The sequence below is a fragment of the Triturus cristatus genome, chromosome 8 (assembly GCF_964204655.1).
Source record: "Triturus cristatus chromosome 8, aTriCri1.1, whole genome shotgun sequence".
NCBI lineage: Eukaryota > Metazoa > Chordata > Amphibia > Caudata > Salamandridae > Triturus > Triturus cristatus.
In genome coordinates, this window is record NC_140591.1 from 44,773,481 (window position 1) to 44,785,422 (window position 11,942).

Sequence of the window (11,942 nt, forward strand, 5' to 3'; positions counted from 1 at the left end):
AATCTAGTGTGTGCAGAGGACTAGGCCTGCCTCTTGACATGAAAAATGTCCTGGACCTGTCCTGTGACCTGGATAGATGCTCCCTCCAAGCATGCCATCATTTTGCTGACAGTGGGCTACTGTCGTAGGTCTAGAATATAGAGCTGGGGTGGCAGCAGACCATGGTTTGCTAGTCAGTGGTTGTGACTCAAGCTCTTTATCTGTGTCACTGGAGTAGAGGCATACTGGCGCACTTGTGCAAAGTTCAGATTCCAACATTAACATCCCAAGTGTATGTTGCGCATGTTTGTAAATGTGGCCTCTGTGGTACATGTATTGTGTGTCTGAGTGAGCCAGAGTAATGGAGGTATCTGGGATCCTGGGGTTCATTATGGATGCCACTGGCCTGGAATTGTGCACACGATGGAGGTGAGTTTGCTTTCCCTGGCATTGAAAGTGTATTGCTCACATTCCTGAAACTGAGGGGAGGGACCCGAGACACTGAAGTAACAAGGTGTTTTTAAAAATTCTACTTTGCTGGGAGGAGCTGCTGATTAGTCTTCTTGCAGCACTGTCATTTGGTAGATGGTGGAGGTGAAGAATGGCAATGCAGACTCCCTTGTTCAAGATCAAAGGGGCCCTTTAGGTGAGGCCAGCCTTTTTACTTCCCCTGATCACTTTTCACTGTGGCTGATGACAATCAGGCACATAAAGCTCATTCCTCTTCATGCCTCTATTGTGGGTGTTCCAGGCTGGAGACTACTCTCCTGTGAAGAGTAGCATCCCTCTACACTAAGGGGGTGTCAGGGGAGACCCACACCAAAATGGTTCTCCAAGTGCAGTCACTGGAACAACATTCCCTGTCTGCTTTGACTGTATAAAAGTGGGAGCCACTGCCCCCTTTTTGCTCCGGTTCCAGGTTCTCTATGACCAATGAAGGGAGTGCTGAAAGGGGTGTTGTGCAACGAGAGCTCTTGTCTGCCTGCCTGGCAGCTTCCTAGGTGTGTGAGGACATCACCTGAAACTTGCCTTGCTGGATGAAACTGTCCATGTGACCTGAACTGCCTGGAAGCCAACCTACCTGCTGAGTGAAAGAGCTTGCCAATACTGAAGGAGTAGCGTCTGTCCAGGGAGAGCCAGAAGCAGTGAGGCCCAGTTGCTGGTGGAGTCTGCAAGAGGAAGGAAGATGGAGAAGAACAATCTGCATGCCCTGGGTTTTGGTGGGTGTTAGACTCTCCTAATTGGTGGTTCCAGGTTGTGCTGCTGTGATAAAAGAAGTGTGTCCACTGTCGTTCATGCCATTATGACTGAAGAAGTGGGCCCATGGTTGCCCAAACCACTGTGACCAGGGAGGATTACCCAAGGCTGTAGCTGCTGCTTAGGCTAAGAGAACGGCAACCAGTTTTTCTCGTATGTTGCTACTTTTTGGTAAGTTGATTTCCAAGTTCTCGGATTGAATACTGCCTGCAAATGGAAGCACAGATAAACAGATTTCAGTTGTCGCATTAAGAGCTGGGTGGTGATAGAGAGCAATTTTTTGGATTATGGTGAATAATCTATTATTGTTGGATGTTCGATCCATAAGATTCCTTTGTCTGTTGATCTGCTGCCCAGGTAGAGCCTTGGTTCATCTTCGACAATGAATCTTTCTCTTGTTCTTCTAGATCTGAATGTTGTCCTTTTGACAGCTGTTTGGATTTTTGTCCGTCTTTTTATGGGTCAGTTTTTGTGATTTCTTGAAATCCTGATTTCTCATTAAGTTGGCAATCTGGTTCAGGTATATTGCTGTGTTTGATCTACTTGGCTTTGCAGTTCCTCACTCATTGCTGATTAGGTATGTGAGTGGGTGTTTGAGTGGGTCTGTGAGTGGGTGTATCAGTGTCTGAGAGGTCTGTAAGTGGGTATTTGAGTGCCTGAGTGTGTGAGTGGGTATCTAAGTATCTGTGTGAGAATGTCAGTAGCTGTGTCAGTGACTGGGCCACAACAGAACTGCACTTGCCCCTTTATCTAACAAGAGTCTACAGTTTTGCACAAAATATCTACTCAAGTGGAATACTTTCTTCTGGTCAATTAGTAACTACAACCTTGTTGGGTACATATCCTGTGTGTATTCTACACTACAGCTGCCTAATGGACCAAGACCTTGTGTGCCTTTGGCAATGTGATTGTTCATAGTGCATCTTTCTCCAGAAAACTGTGATAATATGAATCCTCCTATAGAGAGGACAACAAGACTTCAAATAGGTAAATAAATCTACAGCAAACAAAGGTATTTCCTCTTAGCTATATGAAGTAAGTGCTTCTTTGTTTGGTGAAGATGTCCTCATATTCCTCACCATCAAGAATGCGCTAACAAAATTGATGGGCAACGCAGTGGGAGGCCTTTTGGTAAGCTGTCTGTCTTTCTAGCAAAAGGCAGGAAGTCCTTTGAACACTCTTAAGGTGGGCAGGGAGGCTCACAAAATTTTTAGAAGGGGGGAGGGGCTGCGCGGCCTGCCTCCCTAGACCTACTTTGGCCCTGGGGACTCCATCCCCGGGCCCAGTCACAATGGAGCATGGGAAGGGGACCACATGGCCCCCCTCCATAAGCCAATTTCGTCCCCGGTGACCCGATAAACCAGGGCCTGGCCATAATTAAATGTCTCTTCCCTTGGCCGATTTTGGCCCCAGTGACCCATCCCCCAGGGCCCAGCCGCAATGGAGTGGGAGAGGTGGCCTCCAGGCCCATGCCTGGGCCAATTCCAGCCAAGTCTCCTGGGTGCACTGGATACTCAGTGTGCAGCATTGGGACCGTGGGGGAGCCCCATGGACCCCGCGGTCCCTGTCAGCTCCGTGCCTCGTACAGGGGCCGACATTGCTTTCACACACAGGGAGCTCTAAACATGCAGCTTCCTGTCTGTGAGAGCAAGTATTTCATCGGTTTCACTGCCCGCTTGAGAGGGGGCAGGGAAACAGACGAAAACTCTGCTTCCAGCATGCAGGAGCATTTATCAGCTCTCACTTGCTGAGAGCAGAGTTTGTCTTTGCTCTGACTTGGTGGGAGCTGTCAAAGCTCCTGCAAAGTCAGAGCAAACAGCAATGTCCCGGGGATGGGCACCCCGGGACATTGCGGGAGCCCGCCCTGGGAAGTGGCGGTCTCCAGGGCCATGTATGGCTCCAGGAGGGGGGGGCCAACCCTTCCTTTGGTTTTGCAGGTCCTGACCTGGGGAGGTAGCCCCTGGGGCTGAGAACAGCCCGGGAGGGAGCCGCATGGCCCTCCCCCTTAAAAAAATGGAAAGCTCTGGGGAGGTGGTGGTCCCTGGGGGCCGCACAGACCCCTTCTTTAATGTGTATTTTTTGCCCCAGGGAGGTGGCAATCCCTGGTGCCAAGGGGGTCTGAACAGCCCCCAATGTATTTTTTGTATGTGGCCCCAGGGAGGTGGTGGGGCTCGGGGTCATCTGAGCAGCCACATTCCTTTCTGCAAAGATAAGCCATGGGGAGGTGGTGGTCCCTAGGGCATAATTAATCCTATTGGATGGGGTCCTGTGCGCCCCCTCCTTTTTTTGTTTCATGCCCCAGGACCTGGCTCACCCAAAGGCTATAATCTAATTAAGCGTGGTGGGGCCAAGCTTGGTTTTTTTTATGTGTTTTTGCCGCACATTCTCTGCCAATGTTTTTTTACAAAAATATGCTCTTATGCCTTGGCGGAGTTTCAGGGGAACCCCCAAGAACAAGGCTTGGGGGTCAGGGTATTCCTATACTGCCCCCTTTTCTTTTTTAAAACTTTTTTGTGGGACTTCGCTGAAGCCGAGTCCCAAAATGGCTGCCAACACTTCCTATTTGAAGTGTCGGCAGCCAATCAGAGCTCTGCATTTTTCTGCACAAGCTTGTTATTTTTTTGCAAAGTCGTCACTGTCCTTGTTTTTGCCCTTAAATTTCTCAACAATTACTGAACAGATTACACCAGATAACTGAAAACATGATCTACATATTCAAATCTACCTTTCTGCAATTTTTGGCGTAATTCTGTCCAGTGGATTGGTCTTTAGTCGTATTCAAATGGTAATTAGCATGGGAAATCATACTCTTCTCTACCCCCCTTTTTCTCGGACCCCAATTGATGCATCGACCCAAAACTTTCCATGCACAACAAGACTCACTATAACACTTTTGTTTGTAACATTTTGTGAAGATTTGTCAAAAGGCGCCAAAGATACAGTCAAGTTGAAAAATGCTTTTTCTATAGAAATATGGTCCTAACTATAACTGCCTACTGGCGACCACCAGTAGGTGATATATAGATATATATTTATATATATTGGGTTTATACTTACCTGTTAAATCTTTACCACACATATGACTTTACCAGGCATGCCTTTACAATGAAAATGTAAGTATTTTACAGGTAAGCAGAAACCCTTTATATGTAAACTTTATACTTACCTGTAAAATGCTTACATTTTTGTTAGAAAGGCCTGCATGGTAAAGGCATATGTGTGGTAGAAACGCATGAATTGTAATGATGGTGTTTTTTGTTTAAAAAAAAAAATTGTTTAGAGGTTTTATATAGCGCTGGCTGGACTCAGAGGTATCAGAGCGCTTTACATGATAGAGCTAGTTACTGTAAGAGACAAATTACAGCATAAAAGAATAACAAAAACATCAGAGCACTTTACAAGACTGAGATACATATAGTAAAACAAAATTACAACATTTACAACATCATTATAGGATAAACAGCAGGTAAGACAGAGAATAACAAAAGGCTTGAGGTTATAAATATCATGTAAACAAATACTCGGAGAAGAGAGTTGAAATACCAATAAGATATGGAAAAGCGAGTTTAAGGCGCAGGTAGAAACCCCACTATTTATTGAGAAGGTGAATTTTGAGATCTTTTTTAAAGTTGGTGTAGGAAGAGTTGCATCATAGGTCTTTTCCAGATGTAGGGGGCATTTCCGGAGAAGAAGCGGGATTGAGTGGATTTCTTTTTCAGCAGGGGCGGTACAAGGAGGAGCGCGTTAGTGCTTCTTGGGGTCATGTGCTACCCGCTTTGCAGAGTTTATTGGCAAGGTAAGGTGGTGCATTTTGATGGAGCACTTTGTGTGTGTTGCATTTATTTTTATGGGCGTATCTGTCTTTGATGGGGAGCCATTTTAGAGTTTTGAAAGATGGTTTTTGTAAAGGCATGCGTGGTAATGGCATGGGTGGTTATGTCATACAAGTGTTTAACCCTAAATCAATTATTCCTAAAATTTCTATTACTAGTGGAGTGGTGAATTGTTTGAGTTTTTCCCTGTTAGCACCAGGACACTTCCTAGGAAGTAGCTGTTCACACTTTTATAAGTGGCCAAATAAAATCAAAGATTGTCTGATCTCTGCCTCTTTGTGCCTATATCTTCCTTCATCCATTTTCACCTGGATTCAGAGATCTTTTTTGAGAGTTGAGAATCTCCCAAATTTTATATCAGTAGATCCTCTCTTAGGAGGTTGTGGTTTGAGTCACTACCAGAAGACATTGGTTAAAAACCAGCACTGTCTATTTCAGTGTCTCATCTGATAAGAGTAATTCCCATCCCTCAAAAGAGACAGGTAGGGACTGCATAGAAAAAACACCCAAAAAACACCCAAGGTCCATTTACCTGCCACAAATGCCCCTTCGCTAGCCTCCGCACACCAGACCCACCAACTGCATTACCATCAAGAATGGGACCCAACCACCTCAGATGCATCCTACTCAAACCCTCTTCTTAAAAAGACACACGTTGTGGAGATCTGAGACCTGTTCGACTCTATCTCCCCCGACGTCACCTTCTTTACAGAAACCTGGATGACCCCAACCTCAGCCCTGGACTTCACACCCACCATCCCTGACGGCTACAAATTCATCCTCAAGGACCGCTTCAACCGACAAGGAGGAGTCATCGACATCGTACACAAAAACACCCTCCGCCTCACAACCAACTCTGTTGACAAGTCACCCAACATGGACAACCTCCACTTCCAGATCCAGACCAACCCGAACGCCACCCTCCATGGCCCCCTCATCTACAGACCCCCGGGACACCATGGTCACTTCAGTGAAGCCATTGCCGACTTCATTTCTCACCACGCTTTTGCCTCAAAGGACTACATTCTCCTCGATAACCTGAAGTTCCACCTGGACAACCTTGACGTCCACAACACCTCATCCCGGAGAACCTCACCACCTTCAGACTCAAACAACTGTTCCTAACGCCAATCCACTCAGCAGGACACGTGCTTGACCCAATTTTCTCCGCAAGCATAACCATCTCCATCAGGCACACCTCTGAGCCACACTGGACCGACCACCACTGCATCCACTTCCCTTTCTTCAAACCCACCGTATGCCACCATGCCCACTGCAATCCTCACTGAAGCTGAAACAAGGTCACCGAAGACCAGCTCACCGACTCCCTCAGCAAAATCTCACCACCGATATCCACAGATGCCAACACCTCAGGACGCAACCTCCACCGCTGAATCACCAACAGCGTCAACACACTGGCTCCCCTTAGGAAGCCCTCCGGCAAGCAGTCCTCCAAGAAAGCCAGCTGGTTTTCCCTCACACTTCAAGAGTCCAGGTGCAGGTGCAGATGGCTCAAGAAAAGATGGAGGAACAGCAAGATCATGGCAGACCACGCAGCCTTCAAATCCACTGAAATAAACAACAATTTCTCAACTGGTATCATTAGGCAGGACAGTTAGGTCAGCGTGTGTAATACATTACATGAAAGAAAAGGAGCCTCTCAGTAGGTTTTTGTTAAGAATGTGAACGACATCATATATTTGGAAACAAATTAAGACAAAAACAAAGGAGAAATACAGTTGTGACAGCACTGTAGGCAAAACTAATTTGCCTGAACAACCCGAATTGTACTTGGTGCTCAATTGTGTTCATGACACAACGGGTGGCGACGCAAGTGACAATGTGATATCAGCAAGGAACGGCACAAGGTGCAATAGTGAAAATATATACAGTGAATATTGTGGTTCAAATCAATAATTCGCAATTTTTGTAGACAATTTGAGAACAGTTTCTTTTGAACCACAGGAGGTAAGCGCCATCAATTGCGCTGACAGGTCGACGACGTTTCGATCCAGTGAATTAGGATCATCTTCAGGACCGGGTTGGCATAAATTGAACGGTGCTGTACAAGGAAGGAAAGGAGAAGGGTAAGGGAGGGAAGAGGGAGGAGACGCGAGGACTGGGATGCTTGGGCGGCAATAAGTCCGATCGGTGAGGGGGTAGCACGGCTATGCAGGTGAGAGTGAGGAGTGGGTTAAGGCAAGAGACTAAGGTATATTGGGTATAAACTGCCTCATGTGAGTTGCTGAATGCTTGTGCAATACTGTCTGAAGTAGTATGATGACCCCAGGGACATACTCCCGTGAATACTAATTGGGTGGTCTGTCGTGATGGGGAAGAATAAGGGTGAGGTATGAGGTGGGATCGGTGTGAGCTGAGTACACCGGGCGGGATGGAGGCAAGTGGATGATGCGCGCTCAAATGAGTGTGTTACCTGGAGTTGAGAAGAAAGCCGTGCCTAACGAGACATCGGCGCTGCCGAACGATTCAGCGTGTTGAACTGTAATTGGTGTGTCTGAGGAAAAACAAGTGTCACCATTAGTCCGGGAGGGGAGGGGCGGGGAAGGCGGTGGGTGGGGGGGAAGGCAGAGTAGGGGTGGTGGGTAGAGAACGAGCGTCCATTACCTGGAGACAAAGATAAGGAGGGACATCGGCGATGTGGATGAAGTCTGGATCAGACCAGCAAAAGCGAAAGCTCGGAATCTGTGGGTAGAACGGGTATGGAAATTAAGTCCGGGCAATGCGGAAAAATTGATTGTGTCGCGATCATTGAAAGTCAACCACTGGGAGCAAGGTCTATACGGACGCAGTCCTTACCTATAGAATCATGGTTTGTCCAGCGTAGGGCGGCGAAGAAATCAACGGTGTCCCGCCACGATCGTGTGCAGTGTGGAGGACAGGTGGGACCAGAAGTATATAAGTGCAGGAGACATCCGTGTATTGCCGTGGCCGAAGGTCATGTGTCCCTAGTCGGGGGGGTGTGTCTAAAGTGACGTGGTGTGGGCGGGGTGGAGGATTTGGGCGGGATGTAAGAGGTGGGAGGGCAGAAGAAACGGGGAAAGGATGGTAAGAACATGCAAGCTTGAGGAAGAATTAAGCATAACAATTACCTCTGGATGAAGGGAGATGGGAACATCGAATGTATCTGGGTGGCATGTATACATAAATTGGCAAGTAACAAGTGCCGAAAAGATACATCCGTGCAGGTTTGAAAAAGAATTAAGCGAAGCATTTGTACTCGGATGAATAAAGAATGGGAACAACTATTTGTATCTGGTTAGCATATATGCATTAATTAACAGATGACAAGTACAGAAGGGCTCACAAAAGTACAAGCGCCGAGGAGAAATCGAGCAGAATATCCATAGATTGTATGTGGGCTGCATGTATACATTGGTAGGTCAATATCAGCTACTTAGAGGGTACAGAATTAATCAAATTAATGAAATGGTGTGAGCTGCATGGAAAATCCACTTTCACCGCAAACCACCACCTCATCAGAACAATAAAGAAAGCAGCCATCCAGGAATGATTTCACGCCAACGCACACCAGAGCAAAGAACTCTTTGCCGTGGTCAAAGAATACACCAAACACAGCACAGAGACAGCAAAAATTCCGCCCTCCAAACCACAGCTGTAACCTCGCCACCTTCTTCCACCACAAGATAAAGGAGATCTACGACAGCTTCGCAACCCAAGACCCACCCACCTCACCATGACCCACCTACATCCATTGCACCCAATGGCTCCAGATCCTAGCAGACCATGCCCAACTCGACCACCCTCACCTCTGACGATACCCTCAGGATCATGAAGAGCATCCACTCCAGAGCTCCCTAGGATCCCTGCACTCACCACATCTTCAAAGGAGCCGCATCGCATCTGAACTCTACCCCACTATCAACTGCTCCATCGAGTCCCCCACCTTCCAAGGAGACTGGAAGCACGCAGAGATCAACCCCATGCTGAAGAAACCCTCTGCTGACCTGGCGGACCTCAAGAACTACAGATCCAACTCTCTGCTCCACTTCTCAGCCAAAGTCATTAAGAAAGCCACCAACGCCCAACTCTCCAAGTTCATTGAAACAAACCACATCTTGGACCTCTCCCAGTCGGGCTTCAGAAGCAACCACAGCACCGAGACCAATCTCCTCACTGCTACAGATGACATCACACCCTCCTCAACTGAGGTGAAACTGATGCCCTCATCCTCCTGGACCTCTCAGCCGCCTTCGACACCGTCTCCCACCACACCGGCTGCTCAAGACTCTACGTCGCCGGCATCCGTGACACAGATCCCTAGCATGGATCTGCTCCGTCCTCACCGGCTGAACACATAGAGTCAGTCCAAGGCTCTTCTGGGGGAGGTAGGTGCGAGATATGCGTAGGCTCATGACTCAAAATTCCCACAGTGACATAAATAATATGATTGTCCAGTCTAATACTTACTTTTGTAAAGAAAAACTATTTTTATTATGTTTGCAAAACACAGCACAGAGGCAAAGTGCAAGAAGAGGCAAAAAGACAAAGTGCGAAAGGGCAAAGCAAGTCAAAGGTGAGCAAAGGCAAAAAAGACAGAGTGAGCCTGAACACGCAGCAGAAGGATCTCATGGAGCTAAGCACAGCACAGGGGCCTCAGACATTGGCCTAAAGCAGTGCTGGGGGCAGAGGCACTACGATGGAGCTGCGCAAGGGGAGAGCAGTTTCCTGACCAGGAGGTCAGAGGTGTTGCTAGTAAAATTCATTAAAGTCTGTCTTTGGCCTTGAAAATTCAGTTCTTCAGGCGCTAATCCTCGGAGCTCATGCAAATTTCAAAAGGGTCTGCTGCCCTGCTCCATTCTTACTCACCCATGGCCTTCAGAAGAGTTTGGGATCCGGGCGCATCTTCCCTTGCTCTGGTGACCAGCAGCTCACACGTGTCTTACTATAGGTGGTGCGCTGACGCTGTCACAAGCAGCAATGGCTTCTGGGTGAAGTGGCATCTTTGGGTTTCTGGATGGTGAAGTAGCAGCGATTCTGCAGGGTAGCTTCTGACCTTTATTCTGAGTCCCTCTGCTTATCACAGGTTCTCTTTCAACACAATCAATGGCTCCAACGGTCCTAGTGGCGGAGTCCTGGCATACAGAGGTCACAGGGAGGAGTGAAAGCCCCAACGAGGACAGGTGTACCGGGTAATGGCCTCAGCAGTCTGAGTGGTTCCCTCCTGGTATAAAGAGGTCAGGGACATGGGCAACAGCTACAGAAGTCTCATTTACAATTGGCAACAGCCCCAGCAGTCTTAGTGACAACAAACAGTGGCCCCCAATAGTCCCAGTGGTCTCACTTCCTGGCACATGGGGGTTACAGACTTGGGTGATTGTAAGTTGCACTGGGCAATGATCTCTGCAACATCATGATAGCCTTGACAGGGGCTACTTACCAACTGCCACCAGAGAGCAAACAGCTCTCTCTTAACACCCTTTCTGACTGGGCCAGACACCTCAAACTGTGCTCGCTAGGAGCCTTGTTTACATCACAAACCCCGGCCCACAATGAAATGTTGCGGGTCATGGCCATCCGCTACTCTATAGTAGGAGATTGGTGGAACCTTGAAACAATCTTGAACCAAACCGCAGAGCCCCTGTGGCTGAGGTGGTGAGAGAGGAAGCCTGTGTGATCTGGAAACATCAACAGTCTGTACAGGAGCAGAAACACAAATTGGTCGACCAGAGCAGCAATCGAGACATGGGACCCCAGTGCAACTGCCGACCGCACAACTCCCCGTGCCCCCACCCAGGGCAATGGTGGTCAGTGGGGGAGCCAGATAGACAAAGTAAATATTGATCACCAACGCCAAAACAGAAACACCAGTGGGGCCCAGATTTCAACTGGCAGCTGAGAATAATTAGGATGACCCAGCCACAGCAAGGGGGACAACACCCCCATGTGAAAAAGACAGTAGAGCCCACCTTCAGATGCCATTAAAAACTCTGTAAAGGTGGACTGAGAAACCCGAGAGGCCCCTAGGTGGTGGGAAGCCACAGGGCATAGGAGGAGGTGCTCTTTCCTTGGCAGGCAGCAGCACGTACCAGTTTACCCCCGCCCCTGCAGATCCTGCTCACCCTCCCCACCCAGTTGATCCCAGCCGTACACTCCTACAATATCGCCAGCGAAAGACAGGGTGGGGGCAAAGGAAGTCAACCGTATAAGATGGACAAATATGCAAAACTTCGGCCATCGACCGGGGCTGGGGTGCAAGATACTGAAACCATGAGTAAGGGGAACTCCGAGGAGGATCATGATGATGGGAAACCCTCCCTAAAACACAAGACATAATGACAGCAATCCATGACATCAGTCACACTTTGGAACCCAAAATAGACTTGGCAACTGTAGAAATAAACATAATAAGAGCAGATTATGGAAAAGACGGTAAAGGTCCTATGTGTCGACACCAACAACCTCAAAACAAAGATCAATCAACTACAACTTAACCTGATCCAAATCTGTGACAGCCCTACACACAACCTGGGTGCGACCCTGGACCTAATCATTGCTAAAGCAAACTCCATTCAACTCGAGTCTATCGTCCCATGTGACTGGACAGATCACCACTGCATCACCTTTCTCATCACCGAATCAGTGAGGACACATAAACCACAACTTAAGAAACCCAGACAATGGAAACGGATCACTCACAACACAGACCTTAATGACTTGACATCCCTCAGCAATAACGTTTTGCCTCCTCCAGCGGACATGTCTGATGTCAATGACCTTACAAACCACTACAACAACTCCATGACGACCATTCTTGATACAGTTGCGCCCTTACAGCTAAAAAGACTGTCCACTAGAGACTCCAAACTATGGTACAATGGGAGCCTAAATGAC